Source organism: Schistocerca nitens, chromosome 1 (assembly GCF_023898315.1).
Source record: "Schistocerca nitens isolate TAMUIC-IGC-003100 chromosome 1, iqSchNite1.1, whole genome shotgun sequence".
In the NCBI taxonomy this organism is placed as follows: domain Eukaryota; kingdom Metazoa; phylum Arthropoda; class Insecta; order Orthoptera; family Acrididae; genus Schistocerca; species Schistocerca nitens.
Window position 1 is genome coordinate 851,441,075 of NC_064614.1, and position 24,452 is coordinate 851,465,526.

Genomic DNA, 24,452 nt, shown 5'->3' on the forward strand with positions numbered 1-24,452 from the left:
CCATTTAGGCACAGTTTTACGTCGCTTTAAAAGTTCTGTTGCACCATGTCTCAAAACCAGTGATTTTGACTTTTCCCTTCGAGCGTATACAAAAGGGCAACACGGGTGATGCAGATTTGACACTACGGAAGGTATCTTACGAAGTCAGTGAATTCTGAGCGGATGGACACTGCCCGCATCTCGTGGTCGTGCGGTAGCGTTCTCGCTTCCCACGCCCGGGTTCGATTCCCGGCGGGGTCAGGGATTTTCTCTGCCTCGTGATGGCTGGGTGTTGTGTGCTGTCCTTAGGTTAGTTAGGTTTAAGTAGTTCTAAGTTCTAGGGGACTTATGACCACAAGCAGTTGAGTCCCATAGTGCTCAGAGCCATTTTTGATGGACACTCTAAGAGAGAGAGAGAGAGAGAGAGAGAGAGAGAGAGAAAGTATTTTCCCAGAGGCCTGCTTCGAAAAGTTAAAATTTTCAGTGTCCTCTACATTTATCCCAACGTTTGTCTCTTGTAACGACCGCGAAAACTGGATACGAGAAATGAGGGGCTTGTACGGAGGCGTATAGACAGTCGTTTCTCCCTCGCTCCATTTGCGAGTGGAACAGGAAAGGAATTGTATAGCAACTGTACAAGGAACCCTCCGCGATGCAGCGTATGGTTTGTTGCGGAGTATGTTTCTAGATATAGATACTGATCCGGTAGGGGTGGTGAAATCAGACTAGTAACATTTCTCCTAGTGACATACAGTAATTCTTCACACGCTCCATTTGTGACTAGAACAGACGGAACAATCTCTAGTGGAATTAGAAGTATCTTGTGACGTGTGTGTTCCAGTAATTTGTGTCTCGGAAGACGCAGCGTCGAAGAATGTGCATCGATTACAGGGTTCCCTCGACGCAATCAGAAGTAAATCTCCCAGAGATTTCTGACACTAATCTTTGATGACTTCTTGAGAACTAGGTCAGCTATACAATATTAGGAAATGGGTGACGTCTACTGTCAGTACTGTTACGTGCTTTATTATATCCTTCACTATAGCTACTTGAAGATACTTCTGGTTTCCGGTGAGGGCCTCAATCTCTTATGTTGCAGGGATGAAGCTGCACTATATCTGCTAATCGACGCTTCTTTGTTAACTGCTTTGATTTATCTGTCCGTAGATGTGTTAAAATTACTAAGCTCATTTCTTTTTTTCGTTGCAGGTGAGTCCGAGGTCACTTGTGACACCTCACGGTTGTGCTGCGTCTTGGTGTCGCCAGTAGCAGGAGATCACAGCTGCCTCATTGGAGTGTGCCAACTTGAAAAGATCTAGTTTGTCTGCCCTTGGAGATAACCTCACCCAGTGCGAACACTTACATATGTTTTAGAGAATTCTGCGTTATTTTACGCTTCTGCCAATGTATGTCAACTGGTTCAGTTGAAAGATTTAACCAATAGTGTAACACTTTTGATCTGAAAGAAAGTTGTAAATTATCACAAGCTGTTGAAATTTACATTTCACTAACAATCCAAGCTCAGAACTGTGAAACTGATAAGGAAGATTATAAAAGCCCATAATATTTGTTAATATGCGAAGCACTGACTTAAAATTTCTTGCAGATGATGTCCAAAGTTTACTAATTAAAAATAAGGTAATACAGAAGACTGTACCGAAAGTGAACGTAAACAAGTTTTTCTTGCGTGCGCGTTTTGTAATGAAGTCATCTAATTTTGGTCTATGCATAGCCATTACCATTTTCAAGCAAAGGGAGTGTCCTGTGAAATAAAAGAAAAACGAGAATTCACATTGCACGAGAAAGAGTTTTTAGATGTTTATTCGTACACTTCTAGCCGTGAGTAGTTCTTGAACTGTTGTCAGGCCGTTGCCACCTGAAATTAAAAAATGAGGATTTCAGTTGCCTGTCCAGCACACAATTTTAAGCTTTCATTGTACACATCGTGCCTGTCAGGCTTGGTGCTCGTGTCATTTTGAGATTTTGTTGCACTTTTACGACCTTATTAAATTTTGCATTCATTGGCAAAAGCTGTGTGTAGGATACAAGGATAAAGCGATTTCCCAACAACCTAACCCGCAAGATAATTGTCTCTACCTGCAGATCATATATGCGATGCCATCACTTGATTTTCTAGTTCCCTACATAGGCGCCACTGTCGCGTAGCACAAAAACTTTGTTACATGCGTGCGTTTAGTATCTTGTTCGACAAACCAAAGAATTTTATTGCAATGCCGTAGAATGTTATGGATGCAGATGTAGGGTTATCTCTTAACTAGTTTAAATTCGTGCAATGGCGTTTCATTTGAAGCTGGAATCTGGCCCGACCGTTACCTGGACACTGGCGGAAAACTTCAAATCTGAAGTTAATTCCAGGTGGAATAATCCATCGTAACGCCGAACAACACAGTCATCTCGTAAGTGATTACTATACAGAAGAAGTGAAAAAAAGTCACAATCAGATCACTTTATGTGGCTGTTTAGGATTTCAATCACGACTGATAGATCCGCTTAATTGGAAACCTGGTCGTAAGTGTGGTCTAGCGATGCTGTATTTCGGTCTAGTGCTTGGAAAATTAAGTAGCTGTGTTGCCGATGCAGACTGCAGTTTCCTGTACCTGTGTATTTAACGCGCAGCTAACGCGATATTACCATGTCTCTTTGTTCAGAGAAGGACATGCAGTAAACAGAGCATGACGCAGAGTCAGTTGCTGCCGTTGGTAAAGACATTACTGTGGAGAATGACGAATCGTCAAGCGATAAGGAAGGCATAGTCTTAGGCTGTATAGTGCTCTGTAGTGAGCTGTGATAGTTTTCTGGTATGATCGGCAGTTGCTTTTGCATGTGCTTTCTCCTTCAATGTTCCACGACCAGCGGACATTATTCCCGCTGAGTCAACACCGTAAATTACGACCGCCATTTCTGACGAAAGCTGCCATCAGGCGTATCAACAAACGACGAGTAGTGCCCTTTTTTCTTTACTCAACCCCTTACCACAGCTCCCCAGCGTAAACTCGCTTAATGCGTATTGATGTCCGTGTGAGAACTACACGAGGCCTTCTTGCGTTGAATGTTTTACAGGATTCCTTCCGCTCACTTGAGCCCAACATTGAGCACCATGTCTGTCTGATACAGGCTAGGCGGTAAAGTGGCCATTGAATGATTTTTGTACTGTCCCTAAAGCGCGGAGAAAAGTTGAAATGCCATTGAAGATTTCATTATCGTAGCTTATACAGTACACGTTCGTATTTTTAGCATGAAAGTTACCGAAATACAAAACAAAAAAACACTAAAAAAGTTTGACCAGTACGTAATGAAGCAACTAAAACCGGAGCTGTGAGGTAAGTTTACAGGACAGCGTCATCACATGAGATTCTGCCACTGACGACGTATCGCGACTTGAGCGGAACTTAGGTACAAACGTCTCACGTTCGTCGTGTATAAATAGTAGCTATAGGATTACGACACGAAATATTGCAATTTACAAAAAGAAAGAAAATGTAATTAACATAATTCTTTTGCTTGTCTACCGAAGCGATGTTACGTTGTGCTGAGCATTTTTGAACTGTTCTAAATTTACCGGGAGGGGGGGGGGGGGTAGGAAGAGGTAGCATGTTGTAACATGCGTCATATATAAAATTTTATTTACTGTGTGAACCTGTTTCATCAATATTTTACTACTACTTATTGACATTTATTTTCTTGTGTGTTTGTGTGCTGCCGCTTTGGTACTCAACTCTTCGTCTGTTACAGTGAATTATACTACTTAGATGTAGCCTTTGCTGTTTTGAAATTTTATCGAAAGCAAGACGACACAAAATTCCAAATGCTGCTCGGAGCAGTATGTATGCAAATGCTTACTAACAACGATACATGTTTAGGAAAGACAATAGCTCTCACATGAACGGAGACGTATGCGCACGAACTACGCCATATATAATGTTATGCAAGCGTTAAAACTGTTTCTGTTGTTAGTAAGGATTGGACACATTTTGTTTTTATTTTTTGATGACAGTCGTTCAGAGAAAGTTAAACTCAATAGGGTGCTTTGCGATCTGGCTTTGTGTGAATTGTAGGTACTTTTGTGTTTGTTTATTACTTTTAGGTATTCACAGTGTACATATTCACAGAGACATCTACGTAGTCGTAAGTATCTGAGTGCGACTCTTCAGAAAATGCCCTGAAATAGTATTTTCCAGTATTCCCTACAAGTGTACCCCTACTAGTACAATGACCACTACGTCGTGTAGGTGTCTTCTTTTTTTCTTGTGCTGCTGCTGCTGCTGCTGCTGTGATAAGATTTTCGTTCATTTCAGGATCTTGTGGCGCACTCCTTCGCTGATCAGCATACGATGGAGGACGGCGGAGGTGCATACGTTTGCAATAGTGTAGGACGCATATACCGAAATAGACAAGCGTTGCTTTTGAGGGAGAGGAACACCATCTGACCAATGTACGAGTTGATCCGTTGCGTGGATACTGTTCACAATTCGTTATTCGATGGGGAAGCAAATGCGTAGCACGTAACATTGTGAGAATAGATGAATGTTGGGAATAATGTACTTGAAAATGTATATACAGTAACGTGTATTTCAAATGAAATCCTTTCAGTAATGTGTCTTCTGCATGGTCGATAATAAATACTGTAAACAAATTTTCCAATGTTTATTACGTTCGAAAAATAAGGTTTCTTTCTTAACCAGAGAGAAACCTTAAATCATTACAGAATTAATCCATCGGAGCTTCTGTCAGCGCTCACCCACTGACAATAAGCACCTTGGCTGGCAATTTCTCCGAGGAGAACCTTTACGAGTGAAATACCAGTGGCTTGCTGACTGGAGAAAGAATTTGCCGTCTCAGTTATGCGGCGCCCCAATTGTGAAACGCTCATAGCTGTGACTGTTTTTAAGTGTCTTCAACACCCAGTGATATACCGGTATACACGTCGCTTCGAAATTGACGGACCCTTTCCAGTTTCCAAGTCAATTAAGACAGTTCCAATGAACACCTGCATCTGAAATAAACACACAACTTATGCTCTTCATTACAATCTGTGTGCGAAACAGAAACCTAGAAGATACATTTAAGTAATGTTTTGTCTCAATTTCCTTTGTTGCAATTACAGCAGGTGGTCTTAGCCGTTTGCATTTCTTCTTTTTTCCAGTCTGAAAATTTACAGAAGTTAAAAACTTGGTATCAACATCAGTTTTTGCCTGTAGCAAACCCCTTTTTCGTCTTAAACACTTCAAAATAAACATTTGACTTTGTTCTGTTTGTTTCCGCCCCCTAGTTTTACCGAAACCGTGGATAAGTCCCTCGGACGGAGCACAACGGTATGAAGGGACTGCAAAATTAACGAATAGTTGGTTTTATTGTTAGATTACTACTTGTTGCTACCATCTAGGAGGAGGTAAACGACCGGCATTTGACGTGTACGTGAACAGAACTCTTTCCATGCTCCACAACACCTTCATATTTTGTAGTATTTCGTCGTACACTGAATCCGTATCATGGACATTAGGTTGTATGAAGCCACTGACTGAACGGAACGCATCCTCTTGAACAGTTTGATTTGTTTAGTGGAGCTTCAACATTGTACGGTAACAAAAAAAATGGTTCAAATGGCTCTGAGCACTATGGGACTCAACTGCTGAGGTCATTAGTCCCCTAGAACTTAGAACTAGTTAAACCTAACTATCCTAAGGACATCACAAACATCCATGCCCGAGGCAGGATTCGAACCTGCGACCGTAGCGGTCTTGCGGTTCCAGACTGCAGCGCCTTTAACCGCACGGCCACTTCGGCCGGCTGTACGGTAACAGTTTCATACTTATTGTGCAACTAATCTGCTGAGGTTTTTATGAATTTAGGAATTCTTAAAACTTTGAATTAACTGTCTTGGGAGCTGTTAAATGAGAGTACGAAAATGATCACTGAAGAAACAACAGAATTTTCCTCGCATATCACGAAATGCTCGTGTAGCGAGGCCTGCTGCAAGTGAGAGAATATTCTTTACAACGGAAACAATATTACTGACGGGTACCAGAATTCCTTAAAACGGGGTCGCATTTCATTGTGCGAGCGTTTACGGGCAGCACCAGCGCCAAGAAGTTGCACTTGAGTGTGTCGTTCCTTATGCCCGATGCGTTAGAGCTCTGCACTCACAAGAGTGCCATTCGACGTACTCATTGCTCTAAAACTAGGTTATAGCGTACTTCGCGAATGTTTTAACACCTGATACTACAGCATAGGTATTTTACCTTACGCTTGTTGGGTAATAAACTACCGTGGGTGATGAACTGATGACACGTACGCACAGTAACTGAGTCAAGTCCGATTTACACCAGCGACTTGCTTCTCCATTAACTAGTGGTGGCAAATGAGTTTACTGCGGATATTATCCCTGTCACGAATGGTCAGTTTGGTTCACAAGTCGTAGTCAAATTACGTGTTTTATAAGAGCTGCAAGTTATTCAATCTGGCACCAGAACGGTGTGAGGAACCATCGTTTTACAAAAAGTCCAAATACAGTAATATAATTATAAAACTAGAAATAAGTTTATTAATGGAAAAAACAAAATTCATTGTGGATCTTGCCAACGGAGGTCACATGCCAAATTGTCGACACAGCTGAGAACAAAGAGTAGGAAAACCGTCGTCTAAACATTTCGAAACAACGGTAACTGGCTCGAGGGAATGTGTACAAATAAGTACATCAACCAGTATTTAGAAGGCAGTAAATATCGCCGCTTTAACTTCTGTATGTTATTCGCAAATTTTTGTGTGTATATATTGGTCTTTATTTCTTCTAGTTAAGCGTTTTGGCAGTCTATCATCATCAGATCAATAACCTAAAAATGATGACAACGTCTTACGTTAAGTAGCACATGATCGTACTAAGTATAAACGGATACAGTCGAGTATGTTACTCCGTTAGTACCAAATAACGAAAAAAAAATCTAGTGCAGTAGACTATCATTTTCACTGTTAAAACAGTATTCCTTACAAATGTTAAGACTGTTTACTTTCTTATTTAGGCATAGTGTAGGCGTTTTCGTTGTCCAGATGTTGTTTTGATTTGAGATATTTGGTCTCTCTTGTGGGAGAACACTAGTAGGAAAAGTATCGTGCCTTCCTGTGACATCTGCTGTGTGTCATGAAAACAAAGCCATCAATAAAATAAAGATTAAGGGGAGACAAAAGCTCCTAGTCCATTACCTTAAGACGAGTAAACGCGTCGAGAATAGGTTAACTTCCAGTGATAGCAGAAGACGCCACAGTTGCCTGTTTCAGAGCATGCGCATTTTGCAGCATAAGGGTTTACAGTTCTACAGTTAAGTCAGTTGACCGTTGTTACTCATCCACTCGCGACGTGGTTGTTGGCTGATTTAGATGTAGGCAAGTGATCCGCACACACCACAGGCAGTTGATGTTGATCAGAAAGTCGCTCGTGTAAAAAGAGTAAGATTTTTAAATAAACACGCCGCGATTTGACTGTATAGTTGTTTATTTAATTACGACCCAGGTTTCGGGCCTTTATGCAATTTTCAAGTGATTGTGTTTGTCATTAACATACATTGCAAGGTCAAAATTCGCCATAAATTAAGAAAAAATTCGCCCCCACGAAATGCCAGATGTAAACCATCGTCTTATAAAAACATTAGTAAATAATAGAGGGATGTTTCACAGGCCAAACTGATACTAATCAATTAAGTGTCACTGTATGCACGAGAAACCATGTGTGCATCTATGTTCGGAGCACAGCCTACTGCGCATGTTCTCAACATCAAACTGGGCTAATCACTTGATTTTTGGGACGGCGCTGCTTGTTTACAATTTGCGGTAATCGCAAAACTTTAACATTAAACGTATTTGTCTTGTCTTTTATACGTTTACGCACGTTTCATTAAAAGCTATGCTGCGGATGTAAAGAGAAGTATGAGAAAGGAGAACCATTGAGTTTTCAAAGATATGTAAAAAAAAATGTAAATTGTATATGTCATATTGGTATTGGCACTTTGTGTTCAGAAATATCGAGGCACGCTAGTATAAATTCTTTTATTGTAGAGATAATTTCTTCTGTTTTATGGTCTCGTGTTTACGGGACAAAGTGCCAGATAAATTTGAAAGTGTGTTTGAGTAAACTGCCAGTCAGTGTATACCTATTGATACTATATTCATATAAAGGTAAAATTTTCATATGACAGTCTGATTAATTCCCTATAGTTTATGCAGGTTCTCAAACCGTTGCAGCTTAGTATTTCTGCACGAGTCGGTTTCCTATACAGTGTAATTGTAATTAATTAGAACAGATTTGACAATAATAATCAATTCAATAGAAAACATAAAAATTGTTGGCTGGCACTTCTTTATTACTCAAATTTCAGTACTGAAGTTTATTTTTTTTTTTTTCCTTGTGCGTAGTGTATGGTTTTACCTGCCTGTAACAAGCAGAAGGGTGAATAAAGGAAACCTGACGATAATAATGGACAATTAGGTGGTGCAAACTGCTTACAGTATTTACTGTAACAGTTTCAAATGCGTTGCGTTTTCGTGACACTTCGGTGCCGTCTACAGTTTCATTGTAACGTACATAATTAGAACAGAGATTCGACAATATGAATAAGTGCAAAAGAAAACGTAAAAAAATATTCTTGGCTGTCACTTCTTATCCCAATACCGAAAAGACGTAAAATAAGTGGAATTTGAGCTATGATAATATGACGAAAAAGCACAATACCATTGTTCTTCACGTCTTTAAGCCAACTTCAGTTCCCGGTGTCAGATTGTTAAGATGTCTATAAAACGTGTATACAAAGTGTCACAGTACTTTTGAAGATGGTATACGGCATCTGTAGTAACTAATAAAATTCAAGAATACGCTAATGCCGTCGCCACACAAATCGTGCGTTCGAGCGTTGAGCGTGCCGATCCAGGCCGACGAGAAAGACAGGCCGCGGCGCGTACGTCACGAAGGTCTCAACTACATCTACACGATTATTCTGCTATTCACAATAAAGTGCCAGGCAGAGGGTTCAGTGAACCACCTTCAAGCTGTCTGTCTCTACCGTTCCACACTCGAACTGCGCGCAGGAAAAACGAGCACTTAAACTTTTCCGTGCGAGCCCTGATTTCTCTTATTTTATCGTGATGATCATTTCTCCCTCTGTATGTGGGTGCCTAAAGAATGTTTTCGCAATCGGAGGAGAAAACTAGTGATTAAAATTTCATGAGAAGATCCCGTCGCGACGAGAAACACATTTGTTTTAATGAGTGCCACTCCATTGCACGTATCATGTCTATGGCACTTTCTCCCCTATTTCGCGATAGTACAAAACGAGCCGCCCGTCTTTCTACTTTTTCGATGTCATCTGTCAGTCCCACTGATGCGGACCCCACTTCAGAAGAGGGCGGACAAGAGTGGTGTAAGCAGTCTCTTTAGTAGACCTGTTGCACCTTCCAAGTGTTCTGACAATGAATCGCAGTCTTTGGTTTGCTCTACCCACAACATTATCTATGAGATCGTTCCAATTTAGGTTATTTGTAATTGTAATCCCTAAGTATTTAGTTGACTTTACAGCCTTCAGATTTGTGTGACTTATCGCGTAATCGAAATTCAGTGAATAACTTCACACTTTTTATTCAGGGTCAATTGCAACTTTTCGCACCATACAGATATCTTATCTAAATCATTTTGCAATTCGTTTTGGTCATCTGATGACTTCACGAGACTAAATGCAGCATCATCAGCAAACAATCTACGACGGTTACTAAGATTGTCTCCTATATCGTTAATATAAATCAGGAACAATAGAGGGCCTATAATACTTCGTTGGGGAACGCCGCATATTACTTACGTTTTACTCGATGACTTTCCGTCTGCTACTACGAACTGTGACCTGAACTCGCTCAGCTCAGCAGACAAAGTACGTTCTAAACCTGTCAACTCGCAGTTGGGCGTGTACGTACTAACGAGAATTGCATCTTGTAGTGGAATTTGCTATTATGAAGTCTTACTGATTAACGGTACTACAACAAAATTTAAGATCAATACTCGGTATAAGCGGGATAACTGCTTGTTTATAGCGTTTAGTCTCTGCCGTCGTAAGCGTGGGAAAAGCATGTAGACGAGTGTTTCCGAACGTGCAGAGCAATATCTAGCATGACATATTCTGAACGTGCATTTTAGCGTTGGCCAATGAGATGGAAGACCGCCACGTACGTCACATGCTCTCTCCCTCCCTCCCTCCCTCCCCGCCCAAAACAGATTTAGAGGACGCCATATCCGATTTCAGTTGAAGCCCATATTATATATGCCGTTTCTAAGTCTCAGCAAATTGAAGTGCTCTCGTAAAACCGGCGTTAATTGTATATACTTTTTTTGTAATAAAATGACTGGAAACGTCATGTTGTGTGGTTAAAGAATTATTGTAACGTGTATATTATGAAAGTATGCAGTTTGAAAGCAAAGCCACACGTAAAGTTGTTGTTACACTTCGTTATATTTGAATGTCAGTTAACAAATCTATGGTTAAAGTTTTCAGGAGACGGTAAGATGCGAAGTATGGTCATGCGTTGCTGTTTGTGTGTCACTGCACCCAAAAATGATTACTGGCCTTCACCTTTTCTAATAGTTTTTGATACTTTCTTATCATTTAATAAAAGTAAATTCTACAATATTCGATGTTATGCAAATATAAGTGCGTTATTTTTGAAGAGTGAGTTTGATTGACTTGATCTAGAAGTCAGATTGCACTATGATACTGTGCGCTTTCTTGTTTTAAGTTTTGTATTTCACTTTTAAAGATTTTGCTGCTGTATAGGAACGGTGATCAAGTAAGAATGACCTTAGGATTCTACTAAAAAGTGAGAATGAGCCGGCCGCGGTGGTCTAGCCGTTCTAGGCGCTCAGTCCGGAAGCGGGCGACTGCTACGGTCGCAAGTTCGAATCCTGCCTCGGGCATGGATGTGTGTGATGTCCTTAGGTTAGTTAGGTTTAATTAGTTCTAAGTTCTAGGGGACTAATGACCATAGATGTTATGTCCCATAGTGCTCAGAGCCATTTGAACCATTTTTTGAGAATGATGAAATAATTTTGATTTTGTGGGGAGAACGATTGTAAATTTGTATCACACTGTCTCTAATGGAACTTCTGTAAGTTTTTGTGTTCTTATTGATTAGACACGGTATTTTCCTTTTTGCCTGATGACATGTCCATGGATATTGAAGTTTTTATTTATCTGATACTACGGACCGAACAGTATGACTAACGTATGGAAACTGGAGGAAATGTGCGGTTTAATACAGGCAACGTAGGAATTCACGTCTGTCCATTTCGTAAAATCTTTTGATTCGCGAGCCAGACACAGCCGACAGCTGCCGCTGGAGCGCGCTGCGATCGCGTATACTGGTTTAAGTCACACGCTCTGTATGCACCAGTCGTATCGTTTCTGAGCGCTTACTAGCACGTTGAACTCGTCACGCTCGATATTGACGTTCGACAGCACGGTCCATGTGCAGGCTTAAGCGCTACACGAGGTAAAATGCCCGTCCCAAAATCACGTGATTAAAGCTGCAGTAGATTTTGCGGACAGAAGTCTCGTTCTGCGTCAGAATCCTCACGCCATAGATATTTATACTCTGTGCGACTAAGTCAGTGTAGTGTTCGGCGACTCGGCCCACTGCTTGTGCATGCTTTCCGGCCGTAGGAAGGCGGGGCGGAATCGGCGGGCTGCGACCGTCGCCAGAGCGGCTGCCGGGTGGGGGGGAGGCGGCTCTGCCCAGCGCCCTCGCCGGCAGTCACTTGTTTGTTAGTCTGCCCGCGGCCGCGGCTCCGTTGCCTCTGCGTGTTGTCGGCTGGCTCTCGCGCTTGCGCCCTGCGTGTGCATATCTGCGTGTGCCCTCCTCGCGCAGCCCGGGGGGCGGTGCGTGCTTGTCGATAGCGGCTGGTTTCATCGCGTGTGCGCCAGCGCGACGACCTCAGACAAGGTAAACGCGCTGGACCGCCCGCCAGAAGCCGGCTGATACTCGGCTGCCTCTCGCGCCACACAGTGCCATTGTGTTGATATCTGATGATTCGGTGGTCGTCTTCCAGCACAGTCGTGGTGCGGTACACGTGTTACTGGATAAAAAGGCCTCGTGCCTTAGCGTCTACCTGCCATTGTATTTGAGGCAGCTGCACTTTGATATCGTTTTCTGCACATGGCTAGCTACATCGAGCGCTTCAATCGGAATATTTTTCTATGCTTCTGTTTGAAGGCTCCATGACTGTGTTTCGCGGAAGACTGACCCAGAATCAAGAAGGAGGAAAACAGGTTCACCTCAGTCCCACACAGAGTTCACCGCAAGTAAATATTTGCGAATCTGTTTCACGCTGGTATCGCACTTCCTTTTCGTTGAGAGTTTTCTACTTCAGAAACGTTTACTTCTTTGAATTTTGGCTACTGTATTGTCTATTATGGACTGAGCGGAAAAATCCATTTTTCATTATTGAGGGCATGGAGCATCGTGAAAAATTGAATTAGAATCGTTAAGTGCCTTTGACAGTTTTATTAGCGCCAATCCATTTAACCTGGCTGTCCCAAACATTTACTGTCTTTACATCCCGTAGCAAGCGCCTAAGCATTTATAAGCAACGCTCAGCAAGCCGTGCGATAGCGCATCCGGAAGTTCCTTGTTTTTGTTGACATGGCACTTTTTCCTGCTTTGTCTTCCTAGAAGCATTCTGATATCCTCCATATGCACATTTCCTAGCTACTTTTGCGAAACGTTTTGTTGTAAAGAAGTATCATCACGAGTCTTGCTCAGGGAGGTATCAAATGTCGTGAAGTACATCGCTCCGTATTTAAATGAAGATGGCAGTTGCTTCAGCATTTCCTTAAAAAAAGAAAGTCTACACCCTGCGTACCACGTGTGATGAAAACACTGCAGAGATGCCTGTTTATGAGTTAATGGATGCGTGTACTATAGTTTGTGTACCTGATTAAAGCTGCCACGCAGGGAAAAAAAATAGTCAATAGAAGCGGTCTTCTTGCACGAACACAATGTTTCTACACAACTATACTAATAATCACAGTTGGGAGATCGTCACTTCGCCCGTCCTTTGGCGATGTTTATCGGCGTCTGAGCTGCGGAACCTGTCGACTTTGTTTAAAGTGGTTAGGTGGGTACACTTCATACGCCAGAGTGTAAATCGGCACCAGTCACGTTGCTAACTTGGGAAGTAAAACAATTCTGGCTGCATCTTGTAGTAACAGATTTTGTGTCTCTTCCTTTGTTTTGACACATTACAAAGGTTGTATGAAGTCTTGATATTTTTGTACGTGTATTCCGACAAGAAGAGGCACCAGATACATGAATTTTGTCTTTGAATACCTATTCAAAAGGCTCACACTGTGAATGACTAAGACTATAAATAGATGGAAAAGTGTTTCAACAATGAATAAAAATGAAGTGGTCGTCCGGCATTACTGGCCGAGAGAGTGGGGTTATTCGGCGCCTGGTATTTTTTTTAACTCCATTTCAGCGACTTGCCCGTCTTTGTGATGAAGATAGATGAAATGATCAGTACAATACGAATATACAGTCCCAGAACTAAGAATATCTTCGATGAGTAGGGAATGGTACTCGTGACCTTGCGATCTAAAGGCGGCGAAGCTCAGCAGTGAGTAAGACAACGCTATTTGAGAAGGAAACTAGTTTTGAGAGTTGGCAGCTAGAAAGAATAAGTAAACAGGCGCTGTGAGCCAAACCACTTAGAATTACAGTTTTTATCTGTTCCCATGTACCAGTGTGGACCATTTATCACACTACCTTCGTCGAGAACACACACTATCAGTATCGCTTTGGACTTCAGTACTGTTATTACCACTGCTTGTCCCTTAATTCTGGTACTATAGTCAGACGTTACCGGAGACGGACAGTCCCTCCTAACCCTACTTTAACCATTCAAATTACAAGCTGCACAGCAGACACATCTCGTAACAAGCAATTTTGGCGCTGACTGTAAACAGACGACCATCCATGACAGGCGAGTCTAAGTACTGGAACAATTCGCCAGGTGCGCTGCAGTGGAGCGACTTGTCACGATTAGTCACTGGAGATGAAGTCGCTCGTTCAGAGAAAGCTTTACGGAGTCGTGACGTTCAGGCACTAAACAGTTTATGTTACTCCCTCTGCTTTGTACTGTCGCAGCTAACGACGTGTGTTTCAGGCGTAGAACTTCGTGGACGCGGTTTACCCGGCTGGACAGCTTACGTGACAACTTTGGGTCGATGGGGTTGCGAGACGTTTGGCGGGGTGTTGCCATAGCGCTGTTGCACGTGTGCACTTGCGGCCCGCCTGCCGGAAGCGGTGTTCGCGCCGTGGCGTGCTCGCAGCGCCGGAAGTGAGTCACCAGGGCGGCTCGCGGCGCGGCCGCTCCATTTCTTGTTGGCGCGGCTGTTCGGCCCGAGGAGACACCCCTCCACACACCACCACCGCTGTGCTCAGTCTTGGGCGCGCTTTCCGTGGTCCGGAGATGCGATCGCGCTGTCCGAGTCGAAGCTCTAAGCCTCTTTTTTACTCGAGCAACTTTCGTTCGTGGCAAGTGAGTCTGTAGTAGCACCTCTGCCGTATTCCATTACCGTGACTCGCTTGTTTTATGTGGTCGTACTAGAATAGCGCTTGTGGCAGTACTGACTGTTTAAAGTGAAGTTATGAGGGATTCTTCGTGCAAGAAGTTCGAATGTGGTATGAGAATTTAGGGACTGCCAGTGATTGCACATCGTGTTAAGTACCAAAGCAAAATGCATAGTAGATATTCTTGACAAAGGTTTTACGCTAAACTCTCCACAGTTCTAAAGTGGGGAAAGTGCCGCACGAGCATTTCAAAAATATATCGCACAATATTTAGAAGGCTGCACATAGTACATTATTCACTGTTATCATTTGTATCTATAGATTATAAGTGGTTGACTTTTGAAACAACTTGCATTAGAAAACCAATTTTTTTTTAAACTTATGCACACAGCAGGGACCTTTTTTGTCCAGGTATTGTAAAACACAAATAGTGTTTAGCTTTCAGATATTTGGTCTCGTGTGGGAGAACACGCAATGAGAAGCATCAGATTCTCATGGAATCTTCGCCAACTGTCACCAAAAAAAGCAAACACACAAGCACAAAATCCATTATTGTAATTAACTTCCGATTCTGCGCTGTCTTCTGCATATAAACAGATTAAAACTTGCTGACACGTGACGCGCATGCACCACGATCAGTCGATATAGAGAAAGCTTGTGGCATCAAATAGTGTTCATCATGTTCCGTGCACAAAAGGCGTCAGGGCAAGTGAAGGACGGTATTTGTTTTTTCTAAACTCTGTGCTACACAGAAAATCTACACTAATATTGCAGTATATTTTCTGTATCCGTTATGGTCGCAACCCGACGTTGGTTGGCATCTGGCTCCTGATTGTTAAGCTATTAGCCACGTCTTTCAAGGCAGTCTAAAAAAAAAGAAAAAGTGTATTAAGGAATAATCACACATTTTTAGTTGTAGAGAAAGCTTTGAGTACTGGGAACATAGGGCATTTCAGATCGGTCTTGCGTACGAAAATGCAAGACTCGCATTATTTTATGCGCGCACACCAATCAGGATTTACTACTTTCTATGCGTAGCAGACAATCATACGAAATCCAAAGAAAAATGTACGAGCCGCTGCCAACAAATTCTCAGAGGAACTGTTTCAAAATTACAATCGTCTCTAAAAACACTTAATACATTACTTTGTTAAAAAGACATCGCTATTCCACGCAGAAAGCCACTCAGCGAAACACCTGTCTTTTTCACCTTCACAGAACATTCGCTTTCCGATTTTTAAAAAGCCATTTTCATACCAGCTTACCCAGATTACTCTTCGTACATGTTTTAAATGGAAGTGTAAGATTTCGTGTTCTCAAGTAGAATCAAAAACATTGTCATAGTTTGGTCATTTATAAACGAAAACAAACGCCTAATTTCAATTAAAACGTTTAATACCGAAAGAAACTACATACAGTATCTGTGGAATTGAGCAAAACTGGATTACGTATTATGATTTATATCCGCCATAGTTACTTCAAAATATTTTCGCCATTCCACATGTTACTACGCGGTAAGAATTGCCTGAGATCCACTGAACTGGTTTTTACTACTGAATACAGTGAATATAGAGTACCATTACACCACGATACGTCTACAATCATTAGTGAAGAAAGTTACATTACTAAAGTCTTACGAACAAATTTCAAGAACTGTTTTCTCTATAGTTACTGTGTAGTTTTCACAATTAAAACACTTCGTTACGAAGACAAGTAAATTATAAATATATTGCTGTTTCAATGAACGTTAAAATTTTGATCTGTCCATATCTGCTGGAGCTATCTGCTGCCCATGCACGGAGTTAATTGCTCTTCGAAGAGCAAGTTCTCATTGTATCAAATCCACCATCATTTTTAAGTGTCATACCTTCCACGTGATTCTGCGTCACTATATGTAATAAAGGAATTTCAAGTGGTTAGTGTAGTAAATTTAACTGTAGAGGAGCTACGCACACTTTCTTGCAGAGGTTATGGTCACAGTGAAGAATTACTTGTCTGAGACGGCAGTTTTACTTTTAAGACTCACGGAAGTAATGTTGAGCCGTTATACAAGCGTAAAAAAATACAAGGAAGGCAGTGCGACTGTTTGTTCAGCACTTATTTTCGCCGTAAAACCTCCCCGAAGTGTGTTTGAAGAATGACTGACTGACTTCTGCTACTTCGTAGAAATATGCTTCAATAATTGCAAGAACCCCATTCATTACGAAATGTGCGATTGTCCCTCAGCTCTCTTTCCCGTAGAGATCGTACACAAGATGGAACAGCTAATACAAAGACATGCAAGCCTTTTTTAATTTTTTTTAGTTCCATTTATGAATGAAAACCTGAGACCACGCACTTAGAGCCATTAAATGCACATCAATATTAGTGTCCTCCATTGCTGATATCCGTCTTGCTCGATTTCAAAACGTTCACCTCTGTATGTTCATGGTTCTGCGCCATATGGATTGTGCCTTCGCAGGACGAAAGTCACATTTTAAGTTTTAACGCCAGTTGACATAAAGAAATTTTTCAGCTCACCAGAAGCTAGCTTTTTGCATACACAAGGGGTTCAATTCTCTAGCAAAGCTTCAATCTGGTACTGAAGCTGTCAAGTTAGGCGGAAGAAACAAAGTACTGAACATTAACATAAATTGTGATTCAAACTCCAATGTTTGGTGGTTTGCTCTGAAGTGACGACCTTGTGCATCCTCCTTGAAAACAAATACTCGTAAAATAATTCGTGGCAGAGCCAGCTGACTGTTATAGTCCAGAGAAAGCCCATTATATTATGAAACTAGAGATCGTAAGATGAATGCTATACATGGCGATGGCTTTTCTGGGATTAATAGTCCTGCCTCCGGCTTTCCCTTAGAACTCTACCGCAGTCGTGTATGTCGCGTTCGGGGCAGTTAGTAAGCGCCATTGTGCTAAAAATGTTAAGTGTGGGACTGGAGAGCACAATCGTGTCCAGAAGGCTAATACCACACGAGACATCAAATATATTCTTCAGGTCATTAAGGTGCTTGACCTGTTTTTGTATTACATACGATTTTTTAAATGAATTGAACGTGCGGATAAATTACTGCCTGTAGGCCGCCGTGGCCAATGCCTGTTACCAGTATTGTATTATATACTTACGGGCGCAGTTAAACTCAGTCGTTATGTCAAGACACCAGATTTTAACTTTTCGTGACGTGCAGTTCCTGTGGTGGCTGAATATTGATGGGTCGGAATTTTTTCGTAAGTGTTCTAGCGTTATTTTAACTGACTTCACAATGGAATCTCGATGAAGCATTTTAGATAATTACACAAGGAAACCCTTTTTGCGCGTTGTTCTGAAAAACTGTTTCAAGAATCTTTGTGAAACATATGCACAAACATGTTTCTTCACACGTAGGTGTTTTGAGTTATTGAGTCGGGTGAAGTCTAAGGGCGGCAGTGATTCGTATCATATTCACGAAGTATTAGTCTTGAAATACTACAATGCGAATTTAGAGCTCCGACGATAAGTAGTTGTTCTGTTACGAGGAAAATGTTAGATTTGTTAATTTCTCGTTTACACAGGGCTGTAGTAGTTAGGAATTCAACGAGAACGTTCAATACAGGACACTTTCTTTTCCAAAGAACGTCGTTGGCTATATCTGAGACAAAACGGTTAAGTATTCGTCATGTATTCTGAAGTTTCGTGTGCAACAGATTGGTACTGAGTTTGTGTTAGTGTTCTCGTCAACTTGAATAAAGGCGCAGTCTTTAACAGACCTATATTGTAGTGGTTGGTATACCGTACTACGAACATTTAAATTTATTGATGTTTCTCCACTGTTTGAGTAACAACTGGCTATTGTACCGAAGTGATTGCCTTTGACTGCGTATGCGCTCTTTCGTGGAACGAGGGAGAGTATCCGGTAACTATGGTGTCCCCATCACCAGTTTAAGTACTCACACACAACACACACAGCATTATTTCTTAAAAAGTCATTGTACAAAACAGCATTCCGCAGCAGGTGCGTGAGTCAACGCCTATTTATTGCGGTTGTTTTAATTAATGGTATATCCTCTTTCTGTTGTATATGGAAACAGGACAAAAAAAAATACACCTTTAAAGTGGAGAATGCGTTATTAAGTATTTCGTAATTTTGATTGGCACGTTGCTGCACTAACCAATTCCGAAACATGAAATAACAGCTTTATTTTTTCTGTATTTTGTGACCTTGATGGATCTTTAACGTGCTCCTCGTGCTGGCCGCGAGCTTGCGAGAGCTTCTGGCCTGCGTCCCTGTGCACTTGGTTGCCAAGATCTCCGCTATTTATAAACGCCGAGCTGCCGCCACCACCACCACCACCACCATACCGTCGCCGTCGTCTTCTCTCTTCCGCATCGAAATTGATTTCTTGAATTGACGTCTATAAAATGGTGCTGGAAATCTCATAGCGATACGAACATTTAGCCTGCCCTCGTAAAAAAAAAAAAAAAATCGTTCTTATTAGAGATGGTCGATAACATGTGTAACTGTGACTTCTGCGAACTATCAATGCCGCCTTGAGCGATTGATTACTCTCGTAATGTGACCGTTCTTGGTCGGGCGTAATGGGGTGTTTTTGTTCAAGTATACATGCACTATTTGATCAGAGTATCCGAACACCTATTAGTGACATCAATATGGGGTGTGTTCACCCTTCGTCTTTATAACGGCTTGAACTCTGCCTGAAACACTTTTTGATAAGTTAAGGCGCATTTTCAACACTGAATGTACTCAACTGAAGACGACAATCATGAAACATCCGACGTTATTATATCCTCGGAAGTAGTCCAAAATAACGCAGTGAAGGTCAACTGCCAACACCAAGTTCCGAGTAGTCTCCGTTGCAGAGGCCAAGTAGTGATGATGGTGAAAACCAGACACTGGCGTCTACCTCTGTGGCTGGTGCTGCATGACGTTTTATCGAGCGAAGGTTCCGTTCAGCACTGTTGAACAGTGGGTGAAGTCGGCACCAGCCCATGATCTCGATCACAGGTCCCTCGTTGCGGCTTTGTGCCGCCTTGAAATATCCAGGCCGCGTAGAGATACTAGAGGAACTATTTGCGACCAGGTGGTGTGGTGTGGTCTGCGGAGACTAACAGGTCCGCAGCGCCAGCAACCTCTGTCGGCGCTCGCTCTGCCACAGTGTGCGTGACTGAAGCTCTGTCGTTTATTGATGTAACCCCTTCCAAGTTAGGCCGCAGGTACACCAGTGCTTTGAGAAGGGTTGCCTATCCGTAGTTTAACTTTCAATGTGTTGCCTGTGGAAGAATGAGGGCCCATTCTTCCTCAAAATCTACTACTCGGGAGGGTAGTGACGTTGAACGCTGGGTTCTGGAGAGAAGTCAACGTTCTAGCTCATGCAAAAGAGGTTTCATTGGGTTCAGGTCAAGGCTCTGAAGAGGCCAATACATTTCAGAAACTTTTGCATCACTGACGCTGCTTTATTACGGGGTGAATTGTCATACGGACAAATAATAGTCTACGAACTGTTTATCTACTGTATGCAGCACACAAGTCTGTTAAATGTATTCAAATCCTTCGGGATCGAGCGTTTTCTTGAGCGCCGCAAGTAGATCATACTCGAACCACAAAAAAAGTACACCGTCTCCTCTGTACTGTTTGCGTAGTGCATTATTTACACTACACGTGATAACGTTCTTCTAGCGTTCGCCAAACTCAAATCCTTCCATCTCACTGGCACAAAGCATAGCGTGATTCATTGCTCCAAATTATTCGTTTTCTTACCGAGCGAGGTGGTGCAGTGGTTAGCACGCTGGACTCGCATTCGGGAGGACGACGGTCCTCAGTGACTTTAAATAGTTTTTTTTGCCCTGGTATTACAGTAAGGTTGCTCAAGTCGTACGCGTTAGCGGGTAATTACTGTATTTGGTTGGCTAATATAAATTACAGTTTATTTTGCGTACTCCACAGCCTTTATCTATCAATCAGCTTCCACACAACCTGAAAATTTTTTCTCAAATAGAGTTTTCAACCTTTTTCAAATCAGCACCTTCGGTACGTTTAAGGCGCCTGGTTTCCTGATCTAAGTCGTACTTAAGATAAGTTAGCGACGACATAATAAATCTAGGGAATAATGTAACAAAACGACGAACTATAAACGTAACTTCCATAGTTTCGCGTGATGAAATTGAACATTGGAAACAAAATATAAACCCTTCACAAATTAAATTGCTTAAATTGGCATATCGCAAATCAGTTGGTTTGAACACACATCCCAGAAATATTTCTTGATTTTACATTCCACGCCAGCGCATAGGTGGTCTTGTGCTGAAACTTAAAACTTCATACATTGAATCACGTCTGCTCCTCGATCTTACGTATGATAGTCACTTCACCCTGTCCTATATTTTTTAATCTTTTTAGTTGTCTGTCTTTTTTATAGGTTTGTGCACAGCTATGTCCATCCAATAAAAACAATATTTGTTTCTGATCTCTCTTTTCTACTTTGGTAGGTTTTATGAAGTGTTTTAGCCACCGGACAAACAGTTCTGATGTTACCCATCCATTTGTCGAGCATTCAAATGCTGTGTTTGGTGGAGCTCCCCTTTTTCTTAATATGTCATTCATTCTGCTGCACTTTCATATTGACATTGAAGATACTATGAATTCGCCTGCTGCATTTATTGCACGCATACTTGTCATAAGATCCCTTTCTCCGCTTGTGATCGCGCCCACTTGGTGATTGCGGATACCATACTACGGCAAGTTGAAAAAGAGAGGGATAGAGGGTTATTTATACGTTCGTGTGATAAACCCCCTTCCTCGTAAATTTCTCCCCTTCAAACCACCTCTGTGTTACTACAGGTGTGTCACTGATCTCATTTGTACTAACACTGCAGTACACGCAAGGTGACTATTTGCTTTCACCGCGCTGAGTGAAATGTGTAAGTTTTAATTACTGTTCACCAACGTGCAGTCCTTTATAGTGGTTGTCTCCTCCGAAGAAAACAGCACGTAGGTCGTAAATCCGTTATCTTGAGGCTGTAATAAACTCTTAGGAGAAAGTGATATTGTATGAATAACAAAATTTGCAATTATTTTTGTTTTTATGGGATGTCACTCGCATTTTATTAGCGGCATATGAGGAACAGCACAGTTATATTCCACTTTATGAAGTCATTTCAATTCTTCACACGTTCATAAAAAATGAAATTGTTTTCAGTTACTTGTCCAAACAACCAGAGATCCGATACCGACCAAGGCAGACAACATGTCGGTCTTCCGAAACAGCCGATCCACTTCGTCCGCCATCCAAGTTAGGCGTGATTCAATGATCTCCGAAGTGCTTCGTCTGCCATTTCGTTTAACAACTGTTTACTATTCTGTTGGTAATTAACACTTTTGAAATAATGGAATGATAGCCTGCTATTGAGAGATGCTTTTACATGAAATGCTAGTAAATACACTGTTTAGTTTTTCTAACATTAATAACAAAAGGTTATCACTTTGTCGCGCAACTTCCGAACGGAGCAGGCAATTGCCGGGGGAGGGACCACAATTCTGCCTTCTCAGATGTACTAGAATGTTCAAAAATATCCGGAAAAGCTCGAGAACAATACGGATCTCTAATTTTTTCCCTTGAAATAAACTGATGTGAAGACGTAAGTACTGGCGACTACTTGATTGATACATTTATAATCACTATAGTGCACAGGTAGAACCCAACCACTTCAGCGTCCGTTATATCACATTTTCCAGCAAAAGACAAGTGAAAATTCATGCAACTTCAAGTTAGCACCACATACAACAATCCAGTGACTGGCGGCGGGAAGTTTTGGAGGTATCGTGAAATTAACCGCAAATATTATTCAGGCTGTATCAAAAAGAATCGTCTGATTTTAAAGAAATTGTAACTTACTTTATTTGAGATACGTGACTGAACAAAGACTGTCGGAAAGACCAAACTCTCGAGTTTTACATGGTCCCCGCTAGGTAGCAGCAGTCTGCGCCCACTTCAGTTGTAGCAAGAATGGGGAATGGTGTCGGGACAACAGAAAGCGTTGTGTGTCCTATGCTTTGCTCAATGCGAGTTAGTAATTACTGTTCAGGGTGACTTTCGTATTAGGTATCATATGGATTCTCCTACCGCACAGAGCATTAGACGATGGCATGAACAATTCCGAGGAACAGGTTGTTTGTGTAAAGGCACATTGCCAGGCCATCCCTGAGTGTGTGAAGTAGACGTCGAATGCTTCTGCCATAGTTTCACAAGGAGTCCTCAGAAATCCGTTCGCTGTGCAGCTGGACAGCTCATCATGCTACCTATGTCCGTCTGGCGTGTGTTGCATTGACGTTTACGCATGAAACCATACAAAATCCATCTACTGCAAGCTCTTCGTGGCGGTGACAAACAACAACGTGCGGATTTTCGTAATTTCCTTCTTGACAGGATGGAGGATGATCCGTAATGGAAAGGTGAGACAATGGGGTACAGAACAACCACATGAAGTTGTACAACATGAGAGGGACTGTCCAAAATTTAATGTGTTTTGCGCATCTTCACGGGAAAAGTTGTGTGGTCCATATTTCTTTGCCGAGAACGCTGTTATAGGAAGCAGTCATCTCGATGTGCTTGAGAACTTTCTTTTCCCTTAGTTGGAGACAGATTCGAACGACTGCATACCAACAGGATAGTGCACCGCTACACTGGCATCTGGAAGTGCGGGAATTTTTAAATCAAAGGGTTACTGAGCGATGGATCGGTCGCTTTGGACCAAATGATTCAGCTTACATTACTGGCCTCCAAAGTCACCGGACCTGACTGTATGTGATTATTTCTTGTGGGGGGGTTTATAAAAGACTTTTTATAAGCCTCCTTTACAAACGACAGTGAATGAACTGAGTCTTGGCATAACAGCAGCTGAGTAAGCTGTAACTCAAGACTTGCTCGCTGTAGTGTGGGAACAATTTGAATACCGGATTGAGATGTGCCGTGCATCTCAAGGGGGACATATGAAAAAAAATTGAGTTTTCCGTTCATCAAAAAACAAAATTCGTTCTATATGTTTATCAGTTTCAGAAATAAGACTTGCCAAATCGGATGATTCTCTTTGATACACCATGTATATTAACGGATTTGTAATCGAGGCAGCTAGGACCACCATAATGAAGTAAGTATAAAGTTCCGTTTTCAGATGATACCGGAGAAGCAAGAATGCTAAGTATCTTCTGCGTTTGAAAACGTTATGTCGTAGTAACATCCTTGTGTAATAGGAAGTACCATTCTTTTCTGTTTTCGTACGGAGCGATACACGTACGTCTTCATGCACGATATCTCCCGTTGAAACACCGAAATGGAATTCAGAAGCAAATGAGGGATTAAATGAGTGATGGAATCTTAAGCCGTGAAACGAGATACAGTTATCTTCGTGCGTCATAAGAACTGGAATTTGGCAATATCTGTGGGTTATCTGTATATTGTAACTTTGTACCTTCTCAGATGAGAACAGTACGCACCTCGACGTTTTCGTTTTCTACAACCGTTTTAGTGTTCCATATGGCTGAAGTTTAGCGACTATACGATTTCCTTAACACATCTGACGCAGTATGCCACCTGCACTGTTTAGGTTAGACGAGTAGTGTGTTAATGTTGAATCTGTAGCGTTGTGTCCTTAATCCTGTAACACTGTTTCGACTGCAAAATGTAGTCTTAGTTTGATGCATACATTCGTTTCGTTTGTAAGGTTGTCTTTCTGTCTTTACTGAAACGCTGTCAGACCCTGTGTATAACTAATTGATGTTGACTCTGTGCCTCCTACGCAGCCGAATCACGGAATACAGCTGAAGTTTTTGTGGCTCACTTTAAACCTGTTTGGCCCTCACTCAGTT

General features: G+C 41.8%; 1 protein-coding gene across 3 annotated transcripts in view; it reads left to right on the forward strand.

Annotated features, from left to right (window-relative positions):
* LOC126263247 (serine/threonine-protein kinase 3) overlaps positions 1-24,452 on the forward strand; it is a 378,603-nt gene that overhangs the window by 93,823 nt on the left and 260,328 nt on the right. For 2 of the 3 annotated variants that reach the window (XM_049960335.1, XM_049960343.1), the window contains exon 1: positions 11,810-11,967. The exons of the other annotated variant lie outside the window; for it this stretch is intronic. The gene's annotated coding sequence lies outside the window, so the exon portion shown is untranslated. Of the gene's footprint in view, positions 1-11,809; positions 11,968-24,452 lie in introns of those variants that run through there. 3 annotated transcript variants of the gene reach the window in all.